The sequence below is a fragment of the Schistocerca nitens genome, chromosome 2 (assembly GCF_023898315.1).
Source record: "Schistocerca nitens isolate TAMUIC-IGC-003100 chromosome 2, iqSchNite1.1, whole genome shotgun sequence".
Taxonomy (NCBI): domain Eukaryota; kingdom Metazoa; phylum Arthropoda; class Insecta; order Orthoptera; family Acrididae; genus Schistocerca; species Schistocerca nitens.
This window is the reverse complement of record NC_064615.1, coordinates 797,763,858-797,776,173: the sequence shown is the minus strand read 5'-3', so window position 1 is coordinate 797,776,173 and position 12,316 is coordinate 797,763,858. Positions and strand designations below refer to the sequence as shown.

The 12,316-nt window shown below is 43.9% G+C and overlaps 1 protein-coding gene across 2 annotated transcripts in view; it reads right to left on the bottom strand.

The window, feature by feature from the left end:
* LOC126237057 (hemocyte protein-glutamine gamma-glutamyltransferase-like) overlaps positions 1 to 9,842 on the bottom strand; it is a 181,706-nt gene extending 171,864 nt beyond the window's left edge. For both annotated transcript variants that reach the window (XM_049946838.1, XM_049946839.1), the window contains exons 1-2: positions 9,793 to 9,842; positions 1,596 to 1,744 (exon numbers count right to left, since the gene is read on the bottom strand). The gene's annotated coding sequence lies outside the window, so the exon portion shown is untranslated. The remainder of the gene's footprint in view (positions 1 to 1,595; positions 1,745 to 9,792) is intronic.
* Positions 9,843 to 12,316: the final 2,474 nt, after the last annotated feature.

The window sequence follows — 12,316 nt, the reverse complement described above, 5'->3', positions numbered from 1 at the left end:
ATTGCTTATGGATTGTCACACAACTGCAATACAACTGAAGACGCCTGTTTATGAGTGAAACTGGTTGTGCAATAATCTGATTAGTGCAGTTGTGCGCAACTACAGATTCAACACTTGTCTTTGTTTCACTTATATTCACTCTAAGAAGAAGAAGAGAAAAAAGCACCGTGAAGAATTATCCGAATGCGACGAGGGTCGGTAGATGTGATGTGCAAGTCCACACAAACAAATGATTACAATTTCAGAAAATTTGGATTATTTATCAAGACAAAGAACTTCACGTACTGAGCAAGCCAATAACTCGTTCGTCCAAGGAGTTATTCGGCTGGGCACTGGTCGATAGAGTTGCTGGATGTTCTCCTGAGGGGTATTGTGCCAAATTCTCTCTAACTGGCCCGTCAGATCGTCAAAATCTCGAGACGGCTCGAGGGTCCTGCTCGTAGTGCTCCAGACGTTCTCCATTGCGGAGAGACCCGGCGAGCTTGCTGGCCAACGTAGGGTTTGTCAAACGCGAAGGCAAGCAGTAGAACTCTCACTGTGTGCGGATGGGCATTATCTTGCTGACACGTAATCCCAGGATGGCTTGCCATGAAGGCAACAAAACGGAGTGCAGAATATCGTCGACGTACCGCAGCGTTGTAAAGGTGCCGCTGATGACAAGAAATGGCATCCTAGACCATCATTCCTGGTTGTCGGGTAGTATGGCGGGCGAGAGTCACGCTGGTATCCCAAAGCTCTATGGGACATCTCCAGACACGTCTTCGGCCCGGAATCTCATTGACTGGAGCAGAATTGTCTCCACTGATGAGTACCGCTTTGAACTCAGTCCCGATGATCGGCGAAGACATGTGAGGAGACGGCCAGATAGTGGCGGGATACCAACCTGGCTGTCACCGGCCACACGCCCGACAACCAGGAGTGATGGTCTGGGATGTCATTTTGTTTCATAACAAGACCCCTTTGGTCGCATCCGTTGTAAACTTACAGCACAGCCGTAAGTTGACGATATTCTACGCCCCGTTTTGTTGTCCTTCATGCCAAGCCGTCCTGGGTTCACATCTCAGTAAGATGATGCCCGCCCTCACACGGCGAGAGTTTCTACTGCTTGTCTTAGTGCTTGTCAGACCCTACGTTGGCTAGGAATGCCGAAAGATCTCTCTCCAGTTGAGTACGCTTGTAGCATTATCAGCAGGAGTCTCCAACCAGCTCAGGATTTTGATAATCTAACGCACCAGTTGGACAGAATTAGGCACGATATCCCTCAGGAGGACAGCCTGCATCTCTGTCAGTCAGTGCCAAAACGAAAAACTGATGGCATAAGGGCCACACGTGGACCAACCCATTTCTGACTTGCTCAGTTTGTGAAGCTTTTCCTCTTGAATAATTAATCCCATTTTTCCGAAATTATAATCATTGTTTTGTCTGTGACAGTAGTTCACATCTACCGATTTCCGTCCCATTCGGATGATGCATTCGCGGTGCGTCAGATTTTTTTTTTCTTTTTTTGTGTGTGTTATCTAAGTGTTTGATCTGTTTTGGGCGAATGTACATATGTTGTTTCAGGGTGAATCTTGCTATTATTGGTGCCTACGTACCACGCGACTCGCTGCTACTGAGGGCCGGTGCAGCACGGAAAGCGGAGCTCCCGGCAGCAGTCCGAGAAGAAACCGGTTGTCTCCGGGAAGCGGCGCAGATCTGCTCTGCCCTGTTTCCTCCCTCCAAACTTCTAACTAGTCTGGCTCAGCTGTAAAGGGTAACAACAAAACGTTAGTAACGCCTCACTGAGCTGCAAAAACGAACTATCTACATCTACGCATACGAGAATTGCCCACAAGTTCATAGCGGAGTGTAATTCGTATCGATATTATCGATTTTATATCCTCTCCCATTCACTTAATGAGCAAGGGAAACATGACCGTCTATATGCATCTCTATGTGCTCTAATCTCTCTCGACCTAACCTTGAAGTGCCTAAACTAAATATATCCTACGCCAAATTAACTAGCAGCGTTTCCTGAGAATGACAACACTTTTCTTCGAATCATTCCCACTTATATTACAGGAGCAATACACTCCCTTTTGGGCTATATCCGTCTGCTACAATCTGAAAGCGCTTTCTGAATTCGTACGATGTCTGTCACGCGATCTTGATAAGGGTCCCGTGGAATGGAAAAATATTCTACAATTGAACACACTACTCTCGTGGGTGGGATTTCCTTTACAGCGGCATTAGATTTTCCCAGAACAATTCCAACGAGGCTACGTATTTCATTCGCCTATTCTTATACTGACTTCAAGTGATCGTCCCGGTTCATATCGTTTGACAGTATTTCCCCTAAATACGATGCAACGTGCTAAGCATGTTCATCATTAGTCTCGTAATCTACATTTATATCTACACTGAAGAGCCAACGAAACTGGTACACCTGCCTAATATCGTGTAGGGTCCCCGCGAGCACGCAGAAGTGCCGCAACACGACATGGCATGGACTCGACTAATGTCTGAAGTAGTGCTGGGTGGAATTGACACCAGGAATCCTGCAGGGCTGTCCATAAATCCGCAGGAGCACGAGGGGTGGAGAGCTCTGCTGAACAGCAGTTTTCAAGGCATCCCAGATATGCCCAATCATGTTCATGTCTGGGGAGTTTGGTGGCCATCGGAGTTGTTTAAACTCAGAAGAGTGTTCCTGAGGCCACTCAGTACCAATTCTGGACGTGTGGGGTGTCACACTGTCCTACTGTAATTGCCGAAGTCCGTCGGAATGCGCAATGGACATGAAAGGATGCAAGTGATCAGGCAGGATGCTTACGTACGTGTCACCTGAGAGAGTCGTATCTGGACATATCAGGGGTCCCATATCACTCCAACTGCACACTCCCCACACCATTACAGAGCCTCCATCAGCTTGAACAGTCACCTGCCGATATACAGGGTCCATGGATTCATGAAGTTCATGGGGTTGTCTCCATAGTCGTACACGTCCATCCGATCGATACAATTTGAAACGAAACTCGTCCGACCAGGCAACATATTTACAGTCATCAACAGTCCATTGTTGGTGTTGACTGGCCCAGGCGAAACATAAAGCTTTGTGTCGTGCCGTCATCAAGGGTACACGAGTGGGCCTTCGTATTCGAAAGCTCATATCGATGATGTTTCGTTGAATGTTTCGCACGCTGAAACTTGTTGGTGGCCCAGCACTGAAATCTGCAGCAATTTGAGGAAGGATTGCACTCTGTCACCCTGATCGATTCTCTTCAGTCGTCGTTGGTCCCGCTCTTGCAGGATCTGTTTCCGGTCACGGCGATGTCGGAAGTCTGATGTTTTATCGGATTCCTGATATTCATGGTGCACTTGTGAAATGGTCGTACGGGAAAATCCCCACTTCATTGCTACCTCGGAGATGCTGTGTCCCATCGCTCGTCCGCCGACTCTAACACCACGTTCAGACTCACTTACATCCTGATAATCTGCCATTGTAGCAGCCGTAACCGATCTAACAATTGCGCCAGGCGCTTGTCATATATAGGCGTTGCCGACCGCAGCGCCGTATTCTGTCTGTGTACATATCTCTGTATTTGAATACGCATGCCTATACCAGTTTCTTTGTCGCTTCAGTGTATATGGCTATTCTGCGATTCAAACTTAAGTGACTATTACAGGTTCAAAGAACCACATTCATACTTTTCTCGATCTTTTCACTCTCGACTAGCACGTGGGAAAAATGAACACCTGACTATTTCTGCGTGAGCTCTTATTCCTCTTATTTTATCACGCTCGTCGCTTCTTCCTATATAGGTGAGAGTCAACAAAATATATCCAAATTCAGAGGAGAAAGTTGATACTGAAATTTCGTGCCGACTGCTGTGGCCGAGCGGTTCTAGGCGCTTCACTCTGAAACCGTGCGACCGCTACGGTCGCAGGTTCGAATCCTGCCTCGGGCATGGATGTGCGTGATGTCCTTGGGTTAGTTAGGTTTAAGTAGTTCTAAGTTCTAGGGGACTGATGACCTCAGATGTTCCAAGTCCCATATTGCTCAGAGCCATTTGAACCATTTTTTTGAAATTTCATGAAAAGATCTCGGTGCAACGAAAATCGTATAATTTTTTATGATCGCTACCCCAACTAGCTTCTCCTATTCTTTCTATTTCGTGATAATAAAAAACTAGTTGGTCTTCTTTGAATTTTATCGATGACCACCATCAATCCTATCCGTTAAGGACGTCACACCGCGCACAAATAGTCCAGAACGGGACTGACAAGCGTAGCGTAGTAGGTATTCTTTTTAACTAATTTGCTGCGTCTTGCCGGCCGGAGTGGCCATGCGGTTCTAGGCGCTTCAGTCTGGAACCGCACGACCGCTACGGTCGCAGGTTCGAATCCTGCCTCGGACGTGGATGTGTGTGATATCCTTAGGTTAGTTAGGTTTAATTAGTTCTAAATTCTAGGGGACTGATGACCTCAGATGTTAAGTCCCATAGTGCTCAGAGCCATTTGAACCATTTTTTTTTTTTTTTTTTTTTTTTTTGCTGCGTGTTCCAAGCGTTCCGCCAAGAAAACGCAGTCTTTGGCTCGTCTTCCCCACGACATTTTCTGAATCAAATACAATCGCGTCCTTTATTTTTGTTATAAGCATTATCTTACATTTGCTAACGGCTTTGCCACAGTGGTAACACCGGTTCCCGTCTGGTTACCGGAGTTAAGCGCTGTTAGCCTAGACCGCCCGGGTCTGCTGTGAGCTTTTAGCAAGAAGGGTGCACTCAGCCATTGTGAGAACAAGAAGAGCTACTTGACTGAGAAGTTGCGGCGCGGGTCACGAAAACTAACGACTGGCGGCAGATTGGTTCAAAATGGTTCAAAAATGGCTCTGAGCACTATGGGATTCAACTGCTGAGGTCATTAGTCCCCTAGAACTTAGAACTAGTTAAACCTAACTAACCTAAGGACATCACAAACATCCATGCCCGAGGCAGGATTCGAACCTGCGACCGTAGCGGTCTTGCGGTTCCAGACTGCAGCGCCTTTAACCGCACGGCCACTTCGGCCGGCCGGCAGATTGGTGTGCTGACCTATGCTACTCCATATCCGCATCCAGTGACTCCCATGGGATGAAGATAATAAGGTGGTCGGTCGGTGCCGCTGGGCTTTCTAGGCCTGTTTGGATGAAGTTAATTAGTTTCTGACATTTATCCACAGTCAGAGCTGTCACTTTCCTCAAGTTTCTCTGTAGGTCATTACAATCGGCGGACCATATACTCCACTGTACACGATAGCGTTGTCGTTGGACACTCTTACGCGGCTGCTGAAACCGTCTGATAAACCATTTACGTATACTGAAAACATTAGAGGTCCTACTACGTTTCATTGCAGTACACCCGACGTTATTACCGTTTGTGGGGACATTAGCCAACCAGTACAACGTACTGGGTCCTATTGGTCAAATATTCCTCGACCCACAGATATGTTTGCGAAGATATTCCTCATAATCGTATCTTAGTTATGAGTCAGCGATTTGGTACAGTGTTGAACACCTTTCAGAAGTCTAGGGAGACAGAATCTACTTGTTCACTTACCTGTCTTGTTTACAATATGTCGTACATGAATGGAACGAGTTGTTCCTAACGCGAGTGGTCTTTCCTGAATCCACGCTGTTACTTTGTGTGGAGCCTGTTTTGCTCCAGGAACGTTTGCGATTAGGATATGCCCTACGATCCAGCAACAGATATCAATCGCCTATACTGATCTGTCATATCTCCTATGTTACGTTCACTGTGCGTGCCGTGTCCTAAGTAAAACATACAGCTTCAACCACGAAAGGAATGTGCGACAACCTGTATGACACTCAGGTATCTTCATTCAGCTATCTATTGAAGAATCTGTGCTCATTTCTGGCCGGTGGGGACAATGTGGGAATCCCGTGCTGGACAAAATCCTTATTGTGGCCTTCGTTTTCGTTCTCTCCGCGTCATCAGTAAGCTTCAGATGAGATCTTATATCGTGTGGATAACTGCAACTAGTGCTTGTGCTGTATAGTATTTTGTTTTATGTGCTTAGCGATGAATATTATATGAAAATAATGGACTGAAGCCGGCCGCGGTGGTCTCGCGGTTCTAGGCGCGCAGTCCGGAACCGTGTGACTGCTACGGTCGCAGGTTCGAATCCTGCCTCGGGCATGGATGTGTGTGATGTCCTTAGGTTAGTTAGGTTTAAGTAGTTCTAAGTTCTAGGGGACTGATGACCACAGCAGTTAAGTCCCATAGTGCTCAGAGCCATTTGAACCATTTTTGAATGGACTGAAACTCTGTGCACGCACTGTTAAATGCACAAAGAGGACAACAGTGACAACGTCAACATCTAATGCAAAGACGACGATCAGCCAACACTCCGTAATACACTGAAGAGTGGTTTGAGATTGAAATCAGCACGCTGGTGTGCAGTCTGTTGACCATCACATTTCCTTTCCTTGAACCGGTTGTCCTCTACCGTTGAGGCAGCACAGTGACTGAAATCCTGGACTCGGGTTAGGAAGAAACCTTGTTCAAGTCCCCATCCGGCTAACGAGACGTAAGTAACTCGTGGTTTTCCGAAATTGTATTAGGCGAAGACAGAGATGGGTCCCCTAAATGGGTCACGCATGATTGCCTCCCATATAAGATGCAAAATGAACTAGTGCCCGGTATCTAATGATCACGTTACGGACTAGACATTCAATACTAGTGAGTCTCCTCTTATTCGAGCGCCACTGGCCTAACAATTTCTCCTATGAAACCGACGTATTTATGTGTAATAGAGGGTTTACAGCAGCCTACAGTTTCTGCTAGTTTATTCAGTACAACCGAGAAGCACACTAGGCTCTAAACAACTGCCAAAAGACAACACAGTACACCACACACCAATCCCGATCCACACTGTTCTCCTCATATTCTTGGAACATAACTTCTTGAGAAATGATAAAAGCTAAACGTATCCGTAAAATGCTTTCAAAAGCTAAAAAAAGTCTAAAAAAACGTCTCTGTAAAACGGAAAACCAAGTCAGCGAAGGCTGCCGCGGCATTTATCACTGCCAATAACATTCTTCTAGGTATGTGACCGTACTGTCAATATGTAGAATTCAAATGGCTCTGAGCACTATGGGACTCAACTGCTGTGGTCATAAGTCCCCTAGAACTTAGAACTACTTAAACCCAACTAACCTAAGGACAGCACACAACACCCAGCCATCACGAGGCAGAGAATATGTAGAATCCTCCAACATTTCGGCTACTGCTGCAAATGACCTTCCTCGGCTCTGAACCCACAGTGGCCGAAACGTTGGAGAATTTTACATATTGACAATGAGGTTATATATCCTGAAGAATTTTATTCACAAAAGGAAAAGGGCTTGAGCAGTTATCGGTTTTCGACAGTTATGCTCAATTCTGATGTGATATCTAATTCCAGGGACTTATCGCTAAAACACTTTCATGTTTATCAACAAGTTTTGTTACTATGATACAAAACTGCTGAGAAGATTGTTACATAGGAAGGATATCTAAGGAACAGAAACTACTTTTCGTCATAAATATGATCATTTCATCCTAGTACTCAACGTATTTCATTCAGTCGTAAGATGGTTGTATACATTGCATTCTTCTTTCTGGAAGTAGAGCTCGGGGAAGTAAGTGCCCCTCTTACGAAAACAACTATTAAATCCTTAAAAATTACGCAAATAACTGAATGAGAAAGATAAGAACATTTAAAAAACGCAAGTGTGATAACAATTACTACAACATTTATGAGGAAACTTCCTTGTTTCCCATGTTGCAATTTTTGATAGGAAGAATGTTTCCTCCTATCTTTCCTGCTAAGTTTCCGCGTTCTTTCCTTGTTTCATACTTTTTCTTAAGTATTCACGTCATGTGTATTTCACATTCTTTAAAAAAATAGAGTTGTTTCACATAACATCCCTGAATTCTGTGGCTCAAGAGCAGAAAAGGCAAAAGAGGCTACGAAAAAAACTGTAGATGGACCCGCAGCGATAAAACACGCATACGAGGAGTGATATAAAAGTAAAGGGAATTTTTTTAATTTCGCGTGTTTTATACAACCGATTTTCAAAAAAATTTTATCTTGTTGGTACAAATGTTGCTAATGTAAGTGCGCCTTTTCAACTGCTTTGAATATTTAATTCATTGTTGACAGTCGAAAAGGTTATGGATGTTTTCGAGTGCTCGGCGAATTTTTACTTTCGAAAAAGACGCATCAAAGAATTTACATCAAATTTTGCATGAAAGATGGGATAAAGTGCTGCACCGCATTTGAAATGTTGACTATGGCTTTTAGCGCATCCACTACGAGTAAGAAGATAGTTTAAGAGTGGCATAAACGTTTCAAAGATGGTTGAGAAGACTTTGAAGACGACGACCGCCTGGACGCCCTACCACACCAATTACTGACGACAATGTTGAAGAACTAAAGAAAATAGTTCTGGGAAACTGCCGAATTGCCATCAGAGATGTTGCTGATGATGTCGATGTATCCATTGGCTCATACCAAGCAATTGTTTCGGATGTTTTGGGCATGAAACGCGTAACAGCAAAGTTTGTTCCGAAGTTTTTGAATTTCGACCAAAACCGATGTCACGTAGAAATCTCTCAGTAATTGCTGAATTAAATCGACAACAATCCTGACCTTCTAAAGAAGGGGGTATACTGGTACGTCGTAGTAACCACTCCTGGCCGTCCCAACGGAAACTACCTGAAGAGGCAAGAACGAACAAAATTCTCCAAGTTCGAGTACATGCGGAGGTTCTTCTCACTGTTTTCTTCTGTTACAATGGGATAGTGCATCATGCGTTCCCGCCTTATGATCGTACCATCAGTAAGGAGTGCTATACTACCTGAAAGTTATGCGCCGTTGGCGTGAAGCAGTCCGAAGAAAATGACCAGAACTGTGACAAAACCACTAGTGGAAATTGCATGACGATGACGCTTCCGCTAACATGTCAATGACTTTTCATGATTTTTTAGCAAAAAACAAAACCGTTATGTTGCCTCAGCCACCGTATTCACCAGACATGGACCCATGTGACTTCTTTCTATTCCCGAGGCGTTTTGCCACCTCTGATGATAAAAACGGAATCACCGAAGGAGCTGAACACGATAACGAAACGTGAGTTCCGGAAGGGCTTCCAAGATTGGAAAAAAGCGCTGGCACAAAAGTATTATGTCTCAGGGGGATTACTTTGAAGGTGACAAAGTTGATGTTGATGAATAAATAAAAATTCTTTAGGAAAAACAAAAATTCCTGTAACTTTTTGATTACACTTGGTATTTACGGTTTAAGACAATTTTTAACGTATCTTTCTTGTGTGTGTGCTGTTTAGTCACATCTAGACTTCATAATAATGTAAAACAGTTAAATACTTGTTAGAAAATGCGGAATCCCCTCAGAAATGTTAGCGTACTCATTAAAAGGGTTCCTAGAATACGATGATACAGTTCGTTTCAAGAAAGGACATCTACCAGAAATTCTTAAAGGAAACTATGCGCTCTGTGATGCCTAAAACAAAGGAAGCTTTAATTCTTGCTATCGTCAATGAAATGTTACATTGCTCAAGTTTGGAATACACTGTAAAACGTGATAAATGCCAGATGGCAACTTTCTTGTCAAAACATTCACAACGGAAAACAAAACAATGCTTGTCTGCTTCTAAAAGTAACTTCAGTGCAGTGTGGAAGTGATCAAGCATATTACGTTAAGAGTGAGTGAGCATCGTGAGGCTTGAATGAACACGTAACGATCAGTACTTACATCAAGAATGCTGGAAGACGGCGTCGAGACGGCAGCCACTGAGGGAGGCGGCGGGCGAGTGAGCAGTCGCGCGCATCGCTCGCTTTAAATATGGCGGGCGCTCCGGCCGCGCATGCGCTCTGCTCGCGGCCGTCGCAGAGCGGCACTTGACGTCCGCAAAAATAGTTCGTCGCTTGCTCGCTTCCAGCTCGCGTCTTTCCATACTTCTCGAAATCGGCTAGCCTAAGATAGGCGTGATGCTACTTCCAGCGTATACCACGGAAGTCGGCTGCAGGTTTCACAATAGAAGTGTCATTCGTCTCGAAGCTTCAGTTCCAAATAGGTTGCTGCAGAGAAATGTATTGTCAGAGAATGGTGGCATGTGATGCCACATAATCGTAATTTAACGAGAATAAAATGCTACATTTTCAGACAAACTCACTCACTTTAAAAAATGTGCTCTGGAGCAGCATTTATTGAAGTATCGCTGCGTGATATGTCTGTAAATAAATGCCGTTAATTGTTATACACTCTTAGCTCTTTTCTTGACAGGTATCGAGTAGTGTAGCAGAATGTTCAATGAAAATATGTTCGAGAGGAGTAAGTTCTTCTCCGTGTCATCTTCCTAACTTAGTATCTTTGGTGTTCCCCTTTAACCCTTTAGGATGATGTCGTAACAAACATTTTAGAAAGACGCGACCAGCTGTCACAGCGTTGTCAAAACTGGACGTGTTTTTTTATTTATGGTATCGGTTCTCTGATTCTGTCCATAACTGATATCTGAACATTGTGACCGTAACGTATATAGATGAGGAAGGATTTAGAGCAACTATTCTTTATTGGATATTAAAATTTATTTTGTTATCCTTGATTTGAAAAGAAATGGCTCTGAGCACTATGGGACTTAACATCTGAGGTCATCAGTCCCCTAGAACTTAGAACTACTGAAACCTAACTAACCTAAGGACATCACACACATCCATGCCCGAGGCAGCATTCGGACCTGCGACCGTAGCGGTCGCGCGGTTCCAAACTGACGCGCCTAGAACCGCTCGTCCACCATGGTCGACTATTACCGTTGATTAGTTCAGTTCTACTTGCAGGTGTCTCTTCGTAAGAGACACGTTCAGTTTCAGTTCGCCGCTGTGCATGCTCGTGCTATATCTGTACCACACGTGCCCACAGTGCATATTATACACTCTGATTAGAATTTCGTAGCCAAGGTGACAGGAGGAAAGAAGTCGCAAGTAAAGAGAGACAATCGCAGAGGTCTTTTTATATACAATGTGCACCTTCCGAAGATGAGTGTGAAAAGGCAATTAAGTAAATTTCAAAATCTAAATAGCGGTCGGTTCTGTATGAGCTCCTTCAGTGACGCTGATGCCAATGGGAGGATAACCTCTAAGCAGCCTGGCTTTCCTTGACCACCCATTGTCGGCAGGAAACGCATTTGGAGATCCACCTTGGGACGCAGCACTGCTATTTGTTCTTTAATCGAAACACCTTTCTGCAAAGTTTTGCCACCATCAATGTATGGGTATCTCTCTTATTTTTCACTTCTTATTACTTTATTTTTTTCCAAATGATCCAGATCTCATATTTCTGAAGTGCACCTCTGATGAGGGAGAAAATTAAAAAGTGTGAATATCACAATGTGCTTACGTACAGATACTGCATATACATACTGACTTTTTAATTTCGGCACCATACCGATTTCCACAGGTAATAACGATATATGAACATTCTTATCTCCGCTGCAGAGATGTCGAAACCAATTTGGCGAGCCACATCGTCATAGTCTACAGTTACTGGTTGAGGCTACAAGACTGCATTTTATGAAGTACGGCATATTTTTCGTGAGGTAACGCCCGTGGTTGCTATACTTGTTCAAACAATTTTTTCCTGACATGTGTCTATGCATCAGGCTACTAGAAAGTTCTGCTGTACACCTTTCTGAAGATGAAACTTGTAACACAAAAATATAGATGTGGTTGTATTCGAGAATAAAAATAATTTCATACCAACGGCGAGGAAAATCTGTAAAGATTTACGAATGCTTTACAGAATGCAGAAGCACGCTCTCCTTGTTGAATCTGTACTACACGAGAATGCTCAACAACTTCATCGAATTATATGAGGATTGATGGATCATCTTCCCTACAGTCTGGGTTTGGCGCTAAGGGTCTCCTACGACGTTTTATACACGCAGAAGAAGAAAACGTAGTTGTGTTGTAAGCTAATTTCGTCAATCCCATTAGCAGTCTAGTTCACAGGTACATTTGACGCTGTTCAAGTTTTCCACCTCGAGAAACCTGTGCTAACTTGGTGGAGCCGAAAAATCGTAAAATTTTGACAATTTTTCAGTGTTTTTTCTATGAATTATTTAACTTTGCGTCTTACATGAAAAGCCCTCAGAGCTTTCTTGTACAAAGTAAAGTTTTCTATAATTTTCACTCGTCTGACATGCGCTACATACTTACCAATATACAGAGTTTCCAAGGAACAGTAAAATACTCACATTATCAAAAAAACCTACATAAAGGAC